Source organism: Anolis sagrei, chromosome 1 (assembly GCF_037176765.1).
Source record: "Anolis sagrei isolate rAnoSag1 chromosome 1, rAnoSag1.mat, whole genome shotgun sequence".
NCBI lineage: Eukaryota > Metazoa > Chordata > Lepidosauria > Squamata > Dactyloidae > Anolis > Anolis sagrei.
The window spans coordinates 336,802,343-336,817,971 of record NC_090021.1 but is presented as its reverse complement, the minus strand read 5'-3'; the positions used below and the strand labels follow the sequence as shown (position 1 = coordinate 336,817,971).

Sequence of the window (15,629 nt, the reverse complement as noted above, 5' to 3'; positions counted from 1 at the left end):
ATGCTTTGTCCACTCTGTCATTCCCAACATTCTCCAGAGAGAATACCACTAATGGATTCTGAGTATTGTTTTTTAGAAGATACATTTGCTTGATCTTGTCCTCCAGTAATTTTTATAGTATGTCCTTGGCTTTAAACAAAAAATGCAAAGATAGCTGCCTGCTAATTATGTACTGTCCTTTAACCTTCTCTTTTCCCCCTTGTATTTGTGTTTCAGAAATGCCCTTCAAAGGACTGTGCAAAACACCGAGGAGGGTGCTGTGATGTCTGAAACTGTGCAGAGGGGCTGCTCTCTGAAGGTATCTTTTACATCCACCCTAGTAATGTATCTGTGATCAATTTATTTCTTGTACTATTGGCTTTTCAGGGACATGGGCACAGGAAGAGATTCCCTTTTAGACACAGGCAATTTGCTTATTTTTTTGGTTTTCAAAAAGGAATAGGATTTGTCACTACATTGCAAGGGGAGTTGGAAGCAGGAGAACATTGGCTTCGATGATTCCACATAGATTTGATGAAAGCTGTTAGTTGTTGGGACACACTTATTGACTATGAGAAATCTTTTGCTAGACATAAACAAAGCAATTCACTCCAGGAATTTCCCTTCTGATATGACTGGGAGATTCTGGGAATAATGTAGTACAACCTCTGTATCCATGTGGAAACATGTTCTTGAACTTAAGGTGGAAACCAGAAACTATGGACAATAACAGTGGTCAACACACATTTTGTTTTCTAAAATGTTAGACCTTTTTTTCTGGATATAATTGATCTGTTGATTCCTGAAATGGCACCCGTTTCTTCCTATCAACTCTAGTTTTTGAGATACAGAACATGTGCCATAAACCAATCTTCAAATGCTTGCCTGTAGAAAAACATGATAACCATATCTATAAAACTAGAGCTGGTGTGGTCTATTCCAGGGGTCCTCAAACTTTTTAAACAGAGGGCCAGGTCACAGTCCCTTAAACTGTTGGAGGGCCGGATTACAATTTGGAAAAAAAAAAAAGGAATTCCAATGCACACTGCACATATCATATTTGTAGTGCAAAAAACACTTAAAACAATACAATAATTAAAATAAAGGACAGTTTTAACAAATATAAACTTATTAGTATTTCAGTGGGAAATGTGGGCCTGCTTTTGGCTGGTGAGATAGGATTGTTGTTGTTGTTGTTGTTGTTGTTGTGTGCTTTCAAGTCGTTTCAGACTTAGGTTGACCCTGAGCGAGGGCCGGATAAATGACCTTGGAAGTCTGTATCCGGCCCCCAGGCTTTAGTTTGAGGAACCCTGCTCTATCTAATGCAGTTTTCTGAATCAGTGCCCCAAAGAATCCCAGGAAGAGACCTAAAAATGAAGACACCAAGAAAACTTTGTTTTGGTTGGGCTGTGTAATGAACTCTTTTAAAATGAACAATTTCCACCAGAAGTTATCATAGAATTGCCTTGGATGACCTCTAGGTATTTGCTCTATTGTAACCTCTGTTAGAAAATGCCATGTGATCACCTGGAGGATCTAGAAAAGTCCTAGAGAGGATATATATTGTTAGACCATGTTAGCCCAATTAACATTACTGGCCACAAAACCAACCCACAAATCTGAGTGAACCTTCATTGGCTCCTGTAAATTAATGTGGATGTTTGATGTTCTATATTTAGGTTTTATATTAGATATATATTTTTAGATAGGTTACATTTTATTTAATCTATATATGTCATGTTCCATGTTATTTTTACATGCGGGTTTATTTTGGGATATGATGTCTACATTTGTTATTGTACTGAGGCATTGAATGATTGCTTTTTTGGTTGTTGGAATCCGCCCTGAGTCCCCTTGGGCAGACAGGGTGGCATATAAATAAAGTTGTTTATTATTATAATATTGTTGTTGTTGTTGTTGTTATTTGAAACAAGATTAGTACACAGCAGACAAGATCACTATATATTTGCTGTTGTATTGGATCACATTTCGGACACTTCCCAAGTATCTAGGACTGTGTGATGTATCGGTGAATAATGCGTGCAGATCCGAGTAGGGTGACCTTATTATTATTATTATTATTATTATTATTATTATTATTGGATATGGGTAGGTGAAATGGCAGTATTTATCCTGCTGATATAGGGGTCATACTAGAGTGCCAGAAAAATAACTTGTATCAGGAAGATGCTTGCTTGCCATGTCTCTGCTAGATTTTCTTGGTCTGGTTTGAATCACTTCCTTATTTTAGCCAATTTGGTGATATGTTTCTTCAATGGCTCCTGCTGAAAAAGTATAGTGCAGTAGAATGTATTTTTTCACACCTATATTTCACACCTGTATGCGATCGTTGTATTTGTTGACATGCACATGAACCTAGATAGCAGCTTTGGGGGAAGGGGTTGGGTTTGTGTAGATTCCGTTAAAGTATTGTTATCTTTTGTAATATTGTTAATCCAAGCCTGAGAAATTTACTGATGGGGCTGCGGTTCCCAGAATCCCCTGCTAAGCCAGGCTGGTGGGGAATTAGGGAAGTTGTAGCCCCTAAGTTACCTTTCTACACTTAATAACTAGTGCTAACAACCAAAGATGACAGTGATGGTTGAATGAGAAAATCCTTGCAAATCCATTAATATCATACTTGAAAGCATTGACGTTTTGCATTGTTAGCTAAGGCTGGGTTTAGCTTCACAATTTTCATAGTAGGTGGTCTTGTTTGGGGGATTTTGCTAAGAGCTGAGACTCAGAATAGGTGGTCCTCACCTAGTAGATCAGGTAGGGGCAATAAGCTAGTGTTATCCCGCTGAAGCTGGTTTTGAACAGAGACTGAAAGTTCACAAATTTGAAGGAAAAGGAGATAGGAAATGGAAAATCTTGGGGTTTGCTGTTTCCAGACATTACCCAGTATCTTTGGTCAGAAGATACCAAGCCTGGGAGTGAATCTCGGGGAGCTGAATTGAGAACATCAACACTGTGGTTGTACCTTCAAGGATTAAACAAGTCTGACTTAGGGGAACCAGATCAAGTTGAAGAGTTATCTACCCAAAGTAGCCATGTTTCCCATAGCTGCTTTGGATGCTTCTTCACCTCTTTGGGTTTTTCTTATCCTTCTTTCCTCCTAGGGAGTGCCGAGGTACCAGGAAATGGCACTTGCCTTTTGTTGAAGGCAGCGAACCATTCAGCTTGGTTTGAATGCACTTAAACGTTTTGTTTTGCCAACTTCCTTTTCAGAGATTTGAGCCACACTGGTCTGGTCCTTGATTCCCAAATGGCCATTGTGGATCTGGTACAATAGTGGAGAGCAGACAAATCTGTAAAGGCAGAGAGTCAAATGGATGCTAAAAGATGGTTAAAAGTACATCTATGCAGTAGGATAAATTCAGTTTGACACCACTTTAATTTGCATGGCTGAATGTTATGGAATCAGGATTTGGCGAGGTACCAGTATTTTGTTTTGCAGAGAAGACTAAAGACCTTATAAAGTTACTACTTCTGTGATTCCATAGCATTGGACCATGCAGTTAAAGTAGTGTCAAGCTGCATTAATTCTACAATGTGCTTCCCAAGAGAATTTTTAGAAGATGAAATGGCTGGGGGCGGGCGATTAATTCCTTCTGATTATTTGGCTCAGATATACATAGTTCTATACCTGGTTCCCTTTCTCTAATAACCCTGGGATACAGTGTTGTTCACTGGCTAAATGGTAGAATATCCCAGAAATTGCTTAATTGAATTTTGGAACTCATAGCTGAATTATTCATGGAAATTGGGATTATCTGATGGATAATCCCAATTTGAAAACGTGGTTGTTTCAGTGTGCCTTCACAGAATAGGAAACTCCAAGCACTTTGTCCCAAGTGCACTTTACTAGACTGTCTAGGACTGTCTGCACGCCCTACCTATTCTCCAAAATATCTATCCATTTCACCTGGTCATGCCCAGCTTTTTAAATTTTAACCTTTACATCTGGCCCTGACATCGGTTTTTAATTGCGTCGTGTTGTTATTGTTAATGTTATTGCTTGAGTTTTATTTACTGCTGTATTGTTGTTCTCTTGTTTATTGTTGTATTGGGTCTCGGCCTACTGTAAGCCGCACCGAGTCCTTCGGGAGATGGTAGCAGGGTACTAATAAAGGATTATTATTATTATTATTATTATTGCCATCAGATTGGGAAAAAATCAACTTATATCCCCATGCCAAAAAAGGGAAACGCTAAAGAATGTTCAAACTTTGATACAGTGGCATTTATTTCACATGCAAATAATATAATGCTTCAGGTCTGCATGGTAGACTCCGGCAGTATGTGGAGCGAGATGTACAAGCTGGGTTTAGAAAAGTCAGAGGAACAAGAGACCAAATTGCCAATATCCGCTGGATAATGGAGAAAGGCAGGGAGTTTTAGAAAAACATCTATTTCTGTTTTATTGACTATTCTAAAGCCTTTGCCTTTGGGGATCATAATAAATTGTGGCAAGTTCTTGGTGGGATGGGGAGACCAAGCCACATTGTCTGTCTTCTGAGGAATCTGTACAAGGACCAAGTAGCAACAGTAAGTACTGACCATGGAACAACCGACTGGTTCAAGATTGGGAAAGGAGTACGGCAGGGTTGTATACTCTCACCCAACCTATTCAACTTGTATGCAGAACACATCATGCGATGTGCGGGGCTTGACAAATGCAAGGGGTAAAAATTGTTGGAAGAAACACTAACAAGCATAGATATGCAGATGACACCACTTTGATGGCCAAAAGCGAGTAGGAGCTGAGGAGCCTTCTAATCAAGGTGAATGAAGAAAGAGCAAAAGCTGGGTTACAGTTAAACATTGAAAAAAAAACAAGATTATGGCAACAAGACTGATTGAGAACTGGCAAATAGAGGGAGAAAACGCGGAGGCTGTGACAGATTTTGTATTTCTAGGTGTGACGATTGCTGCAGACACAGAGTGCAGCCAGGAAATAAAAAAACATTTACTTCTTGGGAGGAGAGCAATGGCCAATCTTGATAAAATAGTAAAGAGTAGAGACATCACACTGGCAACGAAGATCTGCACAGTCAAAGCAATGGTATTCCCCGTAATAACCTATGGATGGGAGAGTTGGGCCACAAAGAAGGCTAATCGAAGGAAGATAGACACTTTTGAACTGTGGTGCTGGAGGAAAATTCTGAGAGTGCCTTGGATAGGGAGAAGATCCAATCAGTCCATACTTCAGGAAATAACACCTGTCTGCTCAATGGAGGGAAGGATATTAGAGGGAAAGATGAAGTCCTTTGGCCACGTCACGAGAAGACAAGAAAGCTTGGAGAAGACTATGATGCTGGGGAAAATGGAAGGAAAAAGGAAGAGGGGCCGACCAAGGGCAAGGTGGTTGTGTGGTCTCCTTGAAGTGACTGGATTGACCTTGAAGGAGCAGGGGTGGCCATGGCCGATAGGTAGCTCTGGCCTGGACTGGTCCATGAAGTCACGAAGAGGTGGAAGTGACTGAACGAATAAATAACAACAACAAACTGGCAATTAGTTATGGTGGCTGTCATGTGCTATCTAGTCAGCTATCTAGTCAGCTTACGCAAGCCCCTTGCTCAGATCTTGCCCAAGCTTTGGCTTCCTTGATTGAATCACTCCCCCTAAAAGTCAGTCTTCCTGTGTTCAAACTGTTGCCTTTTCCAATAAAAATCGTCATCTCATGATGTGTTCCAAATATAATAGCCTCAGTTGAGTGATTTTCCTTCAAGGAAGTGTTTACTCTTGATTTACTCTCTGACCTACTTATTTGACTTTTTGGCTACCCATGGTATCTACGCAATCCTTCTCCAGCACCATGTTTCAGAGGTATTTATTTACATCCCCTTAATTTTCTTCACTGTTCAGCTTTCCTATTTATACATTGAAACTGGGAATATTATGGCATTGTTTTTGGTATTGAGTAGTTACTTTTATATTGGAGCACCTTATTTTCCTTATCTTCATATCTTTCCTTTGACGTCTTAATTTTGATTGTAGTCTCCACTTGATTAATGACTGAGCCAAGAAAATATTTTGACTATTTTATGGTTAGCTCTACACCATAAAATTAATGCAATTTGAGGCCATGAAATCTTGGAAGTTGCAGTTTTACAATGTCTAGCATTCTCTGCCAAAGAGTGCTGGTTTCTCACCAAGCTAGAAATCCCAGGATTTCATGGTGTTAAAATGGTATCAGACTGCATTCGTTCTGCAATGCAGAGCTGAAGTCTCTTCATCACAAACATGACTATATACTCTTCAGTATTAAAATCTGTACCTCAGTGCAGATTGATTAGGTGTTTTCTTATTAGCCTTATTATTAGCTTGCTGTAGACCATTGGTTCTCAACCTTCCTAATCCCATGACCCCTGAATACAGTTCCTCATGTTGTGGTGGCCCCAACCATAACATTATTTTTACTGCTAATTCATAACTGTAATTTTGCTACTGTTATGATTTGCAATGATATGCACGGTGTAATTTCATTCACTGGACCAAATTTGGCAGAAAAAATATTTGATATGCCCAAATTTGAATACTGAACTCATTCCACCAATGATAGAACTGAACCAAACTTGGCACACATGACCAATAGAAAATACTGGAAGGATTTGGTGGACGTAGACCTGGAGTTTTGGAGTTGTAGTTCACCTACATCCAGAGAGCACTCTGGACTCAAACAATGATGGATCTGGTCCAAATTTGGCATAAATACTTGATATGCCCAAATGTGAACATTGGTGGAGTTTGGGGAAAATAGACCTTGACATTTGGGAGTTGTAGTTGCTGGTATTTATAGTTCACTTATAATCAAGGAGCATTCTGAACCCCACCAATGATAGAATTCGGCCAAATTTCCCACACAGAACCCCCATGACCTACGGAAAATACTGTGTTTCTTAGTGGACTTTGGTGACCCTTCTGACACCCCCTCATGACCTCCCCCAAGGGGTCCCGACCCCCAGGTTGAGAAATGCTGCTGTAGACAAATGGTTGGCGATTGTGGAAACAAATTATAGTCCATTTTGTACATTGGACTACATAGGAACTTGATCTGATTCTTCAGGGTTCTTCTTCCTTTAGAACAGTTTTTCTCAAACTGTGCTCCTCCAGGTGTTTTGGACTTCAACTCCCAGAAATCCCAGCCAACTGCTAGGAATTGTGGGAGCTGAAGTCCAAATCATATGGACGAACACAGTCTGAGAAACACGACTTTAGAATGTAATGACATCTAGAATGGAAGAGAGATGCTTTTGAACTGTGGTGTTGGAGGAAAGTTCTGAGACCGTGAGAAGATCCAACCAGTCCATACTTGAGGAAATACAGCCTGACTGCTCATTGGAGGGAAGGATAGTAGAGGCAAAGATGAAGTACTTTGGCCACATCATGAGAAGAAAGGAAAGCTTAGAGAAGACAATGAGGCTGGGGAAAAAGGAAGAAGGAAGAGGGGCCGACCAAGGGCAAGATGGATGGATGGGATCCTTGAAGTGACTGGCTTTACCTTGAAGGAGCTGAGGGTGGTGACTGCCAATAGGGAGCTCTGGCGTGGGCTGGTCCATGAGGTCACGAAGAATTGGAAACAACTGAGCGAATGAACAACAACAATTTTAGAATGTATGTCTGGAGTGATTTTCCCAGAAAAGGATTTCCTAAAACCTGAGATTTCCTTCAGAGGTTTTTTGGGGTTCCTCCAAGTCAGTGGTTCTCAACCTGGGGTCCCCAGATGTTTTTGGCCTTCAATTCCCAGGAATCCTAACAGCTGGTAAACTGGCTGGGATTTCTGGGAGTTGTAGGCCAAAAGCATCTGGGGACCCCAGGTTGAGAACCACTGCTCCAAGTGGTCATGGTTTTTTTAAAAAATACATGTTTTTGAGATATATCTACAATACGTTTTATGCAGGGGTTCCCTGAGGCCTGTTCCTTGTAAGCAGGAAGTCTCTGAAACCTGAGAATTATTTCAAGGGTTCCTCCAGCATCGAGGTTTTAAAGGGCTAGTATTTTCTTCTCTGTCAACACTTCCTCCAAACCTCTGCTTTTGGGGCACAGATGTAAGGAAGTGCTTGTCTGATTCTCGAGGCTCCTCGTCCCAACATGCCCTTAAACACTGCTGAGAACAGTGTTTGGTCCTGAACTTGGGGTGGGATGGAGCAGCGAGAGAGTTGGAGTTTATAGGATGAATAATAAATGCAGCAAATTGAGTCAGCTCTCTGGATGAAATACAATCTGCTCTCGTCTTCGGTTGCAGCCGGTGTTTTGGTGGCAGTGGGGAACAGCTGTGAAGTGGCCTGAGTATTGTGCAGAATAGTGAAGCCTCTCCTCGTGCCATGGCTGTCTATTCACCAGGGAGGGAGATTGTGCACACGCATAGAGAAGCACCTCTTCTGGCTGAGTTTGCCACTTGGCTGGAAGTGAATGGCTGGTCTGTTTGCTCAGGGCAAAGCTGCAAGATGTCAATGAGTTCTCTGTAGGTGGGTACAGCCCACCTCGATCCTTGACAAGGAAGGACTGTCAGTGTGTTTGAAGAACTGGCGGATTGGAAAAAATTGAAACAAGATCCCTAATGTGGAACATGCCGTACCTTGTGATTGCATTGCGGTGGGTTAGGGTCTTTGCCTAGGAATAAGAATACTAAAATGTCAAGTTAGTTAAACCAACATGGCCAACTGTGGTCTAGAATCATAGAACCCTCTTCTGCCATGCAGGAAAATATAGTCAGAACACTGTATTGTCGAAGGCTTTCATGGCCGGAATCACTGGGTTGTTGTAGGATTTTTCGGGCCATGTTCTAGAGGCATTCTCTCCTGATGTTTCGCCTGCATCTATGGCAAGCATCCTCAGAGGTAGTGAGGTCACTAGTGATGTTATGGGGAGGGAATTGGAAATTGGGAGGCGGGTTTGGGAGGGAGATGGTAACTAGACTCATATAAGGTCCTTTTTAACTTGTGGAATTGTGCAATATAATAATTTTAATTCAGCCAGCACCTTAAACACTCTGACTCGGACACCACCTCAGCCCTGTTAACCTGTAAATGCCTTTTTACTTTTAATGTTTTAACTGTTTGCTGTTATTAGATCTAGTAGTAAACATGTCCCAAATGTCTGGTTTATATATTTAAATTTCTAAATTTGTTGTTTTGAGTTGTTCTATAAGTACTTACTTACTTAGTTAGGCAATCCCTCGTTGGACGAGTAAGATGGTCTTCCTTGATGACTATTTTTGTGGGTTTGTAGGTGGCTGTGGAGCCCTATTCTTGACCCACATCTTCTCCCACAGTGAAGGCATTGGTTTCCAGGTGGAAGGTGGACCTGGTTGGGGTTGGCTTGACGCGCCTTCCTCCTGGCACGTTTCTCTCTTTCACCCTCCACTCGTGCCTCCTCGAATTCTGCACCACTGTTGGTCACAGCTGACCTCCAGCTGGAGCACTCAAGGGCCAGGGTTCCCAGTTTTCGGTGTCTATTCCAGAGTTTTTAAGGTTGGCTTTGAGCCCGTCTTTAAATCTCTTTTCCTCCCCACCAACATTCCGTTTTCCGTTCTTAAGTTCAGAGTAGAGCAACTGCTTTGGGAGACGGTGGTAGGAATCCGGACAACGTGGCCGGCCCAGTGGAGTTGATGGCAGAGGACCATCGCTTCAATGCTGGTGGTCTTTGCTTATTCCAGCACGTTGCCATTTGTCCGCTTGTCTTCCCAAGAGATTTGCAGGTAGTGAGGTCTGAGGATGCTTGCTATACAGACTCTCCCAGGCAGAGACTCAGGTGAAATCTCCTTCTATGGATGGCCATTTGTCGGGAATGCTTTGATTTTGTATAGTCGAAGGCTTTCATGGCTGGAATCACTGGGTTGTTATAGGTTTTTTGGATTATATGGCCATGTTCTAGAAGCATTCTCTCCTGACGTTTCGCCTGTATCTGTGGCAAGCATCCTCAGAGGATGCTTGCCACAGATGCAGGTGAAATGTCAGGAGAGAATGCTTCTAGAACATGGCGATACAGCCTGAAAAACCTACAACAGCCCCTTTGATTTTGTGTTCCTGTAGAGCAGAAAGGGGGTTGGACTGGATGGCCCCTGGGTTCCCTTCCGATGCTGTGGTTGTGTGACTTGGCAGCCCTGTTTGTGTGTTGCGTTCACGAAGGCGCCGTCTCTGCCTCCTGATCGTGCAGCAGTTCCCTAACGCTGGGTGCCGAACAGCCCCCATCATTCCCATGGTAACAGACTGATGTCACAGCCTCAAGGACGTGATTTCAGTGCCTGGATGATGCAGGGAGGCCTGATGTCTCAGGTGGAAGAGCAGGTGGGCTTGTTTTCCGGGCCGGAACTCCGGAAGAGAACATGTGCCAAGGGGATGTGCTCAAAGCCAGAGGATGCTGTGCCAACTGACCTTGGAGCGCCGATGAAGCGTTGCAGGTATCTCTCCCTTTCTTGCTCAATCTCTCTCTTTCAAATGGATTGCTCTAGGGGGTGGGTTGAAATCTGAGCCTCATCTTTGTGTATGTGTCTTCAAGCCACCTGCTGACTTACCGTTTACTGTTAAATTCCTAGGGGTTATTTTAGGAAGGAATACTCAGAGGTGGTTTTGCCAGTTCCTTTGAAATGTAGGTTACAGCACCTGAGATTCTTTGTCGGTCCCCCATCTAAGTACTAACCTGGACCGCTTCCCTCCGCTATTCAGACTAATACCCATTGGAGTGTCACTCCCATCACCTCCAGACTGGGACCACTGGGTTTGCGAGGCATCCTCCAAGTGCCAGCTTAGGAAGAGGCAGCTCTAGCTTGTCGCTTCCGTTAGTAGAAGTTTCCTATGTCGTCATCTTACATTAATTCTGTTCCAGTTGCCTCGTTTCTTCTCTGAACAACACTCTTCCCTCCCCACCCTGCCTTTTTATTTGTTAGGAAAGAGAACAAACCAATTTTTCTCTCTTTCTTTTCCTCTTACCCTCTGCGTTACAGTCACATTTTCCTATATCCTATGAGCAGATTCCAAGATTGTTTAACCGGGTCCCCACCCTTTTAATTTGGCTGCAACCTTTTGCTCCCATGGAAGCGGGGCCGATTGTTCTGAATCTCTGTGGATATGTGCTTTGGCACGGCTTAAAGGGACCAACAATCACACCGCTCTTTGGTTGAACAAATGAAAACGGTGCAGCCCCAGGGCAGTAGAGATAATGGTGTGGCACTTCTCCCTCTCCACCCTCTCCTGCCCTTCTTCTTTTCATGATATATGAATTCCCACAAACTGTCCTTTTCTCCCTGTGTATGTTCTCATATATCACAGCCGTCTACAGAGGCTTTCCATCTTACTACTTGGTGAATTTAAATTCTTGGTGGCTTAGTAGATTTAAATTCTTACGTTTCCCCTCTTCCTGCCACCAATGTTCCACAGTTCCTTCCACTCCTTTTTTCCCCCTTGTACTTTACATTCAGGAGAGCCTTTGCATTTCCTTTAGCTTTCATTGCATGCTTTAAAAAAATATTTGTACCAACATCGCATGCCCTAGTTACCTCCAGATTGGATTACTGTAATGCACTCTATGTGGGGCTGCCTTTGAAGACGGCCCGGAAAACGCAGTTGGTCCAAAGATCTGCGGCCAGATTACTAACAGGAGCTAGCTACAGGGAGCGGTCAACCACCCTGTTCAAACAGCTCCATTGGCTGCCAATAAGTTTCCAGTCCCAATTCAAGGTGCATGTTATCACCTGCAAAGCCCTAAATCAGGGGTCCTCAAACTATTTAAACAGAGGGCCAAGTCACAGTCCTTCAAACTGTTGGAGGGCCGGATTATAATTTGAAAAAAGTATGAATGAATTCCTATGCACAGTGCACATATCTTATTTGTAGTGCAAAAAAACACTTAAAAACAATACAATAATTAAAATGAAGAACAATTTTAACAAATATAAAATTCTTAGTATTTCAGACCAGCTTTTGGCTGATGAGATAGGATTGTTGTTGTTGTTGTTGTTGCTGTTGTTGTGCTTTCAAGTCATTTCAGACTTATGTTGACCCTGAGCGAGGGCCAGGTATATGACCTTGGAGGGCCGTATCCAGCCCTCGGGCCTTAGTTTGAGGACCCCTGCCCTAAATGGTCTGGGACCTGCCTATTTTTGCAATTGCACCGGGATTGTGATGCAGCTGGCTGAGTGTCAGCTGCATTAAGATCACTCTGACCAAAAGATCATGAGTTCGAAGCCAGCCCGGGTTGGAGTGGGTTTCCAACCAATTGTGTAGCCTGTTGTCGACCTTTGCAACCCGAAAGACAGTTGCATCTGTCAAGTAGGAAAATAAGGTACCACCTTAAAGTGTGGGGAGGCTAAATTAACTAATTTATGAGGCCATAAAAAAAGACTCCAGCAAAAAAGCATGCGGCGAATGCGGAAGTACTTTGTCAGTGTCGCAGATTGGACGATGAAACGACAGCTCCCCTGGAGGCCAGAAAAAGTTAAATAGCCTCTGTGTATGTCTGTATATGTTGTATGTCAAAATTGGCATTGAATGTTTGCCATATATGTGTACACTGTAATCCGCCCTGAATCCCTTGCGGGGTGAGAAGGGCGGAATATAAATGCTGTAAATAAATAAATAATAAATAAATAATTGCATCTTCCCCTATGAACCAGCACACACCCTGAGATCATTCGGGCAGGCTCTTCTCTCGCTTCCACTGCCGTCTCAAGCGCGATTGGTGGGGACAAGGGAGAGGGCCTTCTCTGTGGTGGCTCCTCAGCTCTGGAACTCTCTCCCTAGACCAGGCGTCCTCAAACTAAGGCCTGAGGGCCGGATATGGACCTCCAACGTCATTTACCTGGTCCTCACTCAGGGTCAATCTAAGTCTGAAACGACTTGCTGAAAGCACACAATATCAACAACAACAATCCTATCTCACCAGCCAAAGCAGGCCCACACTTCCCACTGAAATACTAATAAGTTTATATTTGTTAAATTGTTCTTCATTTTAATTATTGTATTAGGTTGCTGTAAGTTTTTTCAGGCTATATGGCCATGTTCTAGAGGCATTCTCTCTTGATGTTTTGCCTGCATCTATGGCAAGCATCCTCAGAGGTAGTGAGGTCTGTTGGAGCTAGGAAAATGGGTTTATATATCTGTGGAATGACCAGGATGTGACAAAGGACTCCCTGTCTGTTGGAGCTAGGTGTGAATGTTTCAACTGACCACCTTGATGAGCATTTGATGGCCTGGCAGTGCCTGGGGCAATCTTTTGTTGAGAGGTGATTAGATGTCCTTGATTGTTTCCCCTCTGTTGTTTTGCTGTTGTAATTTTAGAGGTTTTTTTTTTAAATACTGGTAGCCAGATTTTGTTCATTTTCATGGTTAAAAACAATTATTGTATTGTTTTTAAGTGTTTTTTTTGCACTGGGCTGGTCCATGAGATCAGGAAGAGTCAGAAGCGACTGAACGAATGAATAACAACATGGATTATCTCGATCTTGACACTGTATAGTACTCCTCTTGATGCAACCTAGAATTTCATTGGCTTCAGGCAAGAAGTCACCTGAAATTTAACCCATTTTTAAGATTGTGGGTCTGGGAACTTTGGTGTGCCTTTGGTAAAACATCAGGGGCCAGCCAGTGGATTCCTGGGGGCCACACTTTGCCCACCCTGATCTACAGTGTTGGAGATCCCTTCCAAGTCAAGGACATGATGTCTGATTATTCACAATTGCCGTGAAGACAGAACGAAGTGGCAGAGTTTTTGACCACCAGGTGATGGGAATTGGAAAATTGGAAAATTCTTGGCAGTGTAAGACTTCATCTGGAAACACTTTTCACAACACACTTTCATTTACAAATGACCCACCAAGCTTTTCCCTCCAGCAAATGTGCAAATTGTGAATGACTTAAGAATTGCTTTGCCAGACCAAGCCATAGGTATTGGCCATCCAGAAACTGGAAAACTCATTAACAGAAGAGAGCCACTTTTTCAAGTATTCAGGTGCCATGTGGCTCTCAGAAGATAGAAGGAAGTGTTTCTGTTGTATAGAATACACACAATTGCTAGTGATTAGCTGGATGGTGCTGTTTGCAAAATTTACTCTTTTGGACTGTACTTCCCAGAATTGGCTTGCTATCTGAGTATAGTAACTTTTGCAAGCTTTGAGTTTGCCCAAGAGCTCCTCTCTGTGGCCGGTGGAATGAGAATAAATGATAGTAGGTATTAGGAATTATATTATATTATTATTATCAATGCTTGCAAAAGTTACTGTACTCGGATAGCTTTTTCTCTCCATGAGGAGACTCTAATTTTAGCCAAAGCAATGTGAAATAAGACTAAACGCAAGCGGATCTTTTTAATTTGCATGCCAGTTCTGTTTCATTTGCATACATGTTATGGGTTTTTCAGTGTTTCTATTCTGGAAGGTAGAATTACTTTGGAGCTGACTAGGATTGGCCTTAACTGAACCAAATGGCCCCAATTAATTTAAATCAAGACTAAGGAAATCTTACTTTTTGAGTTTTATTTTTATATCTTTTAAAAAATTAATATATTGCCTTTCTCAGTATTCCAGACGTGCTCTATATTGCCTTGGTCAGACCACACGTGGAATCACACTATGTCCAATTCTGGGCACCACAATTTAAGGGAGATGTTGACTCTAAGTTGGAATGTGTCCAGAGGAGGGCAACTAAAATGATCAAGGGTCTGGAGAACAAGCACTATGAGGAACGGCTTAAAGAGCTGGCCATGTTTAGTCTGAAGAAAGGAAAACTGAGAGGATCATAGAATCATAGAGTTGGAAGAGACCTCATGGGCCATCTAGTCCAACCCCCTGCCAAGAAGCAGGAATATTGCATTTAAATCACCCCTGGCAGATGGCCATCCAGCCTCTGTTTAAAAGCTTCCAAAGAAGGAGCCTCCACCACACTCCGGGGCAGAGAGTGCCACTGCTGAACGGCTCTCACAGCCAGGAAGTTCTTCCTAATGTTCAGATGGAAACTTCTTTCTTGTAGTTTGAAGCCATGATGATGGCCTTGTATCAAGATGTGAGGGGAAGTCCTAGGGAGGAGCGAGCAAGCCTGTTTTCTGCTGCCCTGAAGACTAGGACGCAGAGTAATGGCGTCAAACCTGAACATGAGGAAGAACTTCCTGACTGTGAGAGCTTTCCAGCAGTGGAACACTCTTCCCCCGAGTGTGGTGGAGGCTTCTTCTTTGAAGGCTTTCAAACAGGCTGGATGGCCATCTGTGAAGGGTGCTTCTTGGCAGAATGGGGTTGGACTGGATGTCCCACAATATTTCTTCTAACTCTATTATTCTTCCAGAGCAGAACCCAGGGCGGCTTTCTAAAGCAGTAAGTTAAAAACAGATATCACAAAACATAAAAACAAAATAATATAATACATTTTAAAATCAATTCAAAACATAAAAAATTTAAAAGATTTGAATGGTGCTGCATTGCAGCTTCCATCATCCTTAGCCAGTGTAACCAGTTGTGAGGAGTGCCGAAGATGCAATTTAGGAATATTATCTGGAGGACCACATGTTTCTCCATTCCTGGTTTGAATTAAAAGATGTTTCTTTCAATTGTCATACATTTGTAGCCATTGCAAAATATGTGGATTTGACCTCTGTGTCACACAGCCTTTGCAAAACTGTCAACAAAATGACATAAGAATTGATAAAAGGACTCCAGA

General features: G+C 42.5%; 1 protein-coding gene across 2 annotated transcripts in view; it reads left to right on the top strand.

The window, feature by feature from the left end:
- FBXO34 (F-box protein 34) overlaps positions 1–15,629 on the top strand; it is a 94,582-nt gene that overhangs the window by 57,665 nt on the left and 21,288 nt on the right. Inside the window, exon 2 of one of the 2 annotated variants that reach the window (XM_060753519.2) lies at positions 217–298. The gene's annotated coding sequence lies outside the window, so the exon portion shown is untranslated. Of the gene's footprint in view, positions 1–216; positions 299–10,197; positions 10,388–15,629 lie in introns of those variants that run through there. The other variant, XM_060753529.2, reaches the window with a different exon arrangement.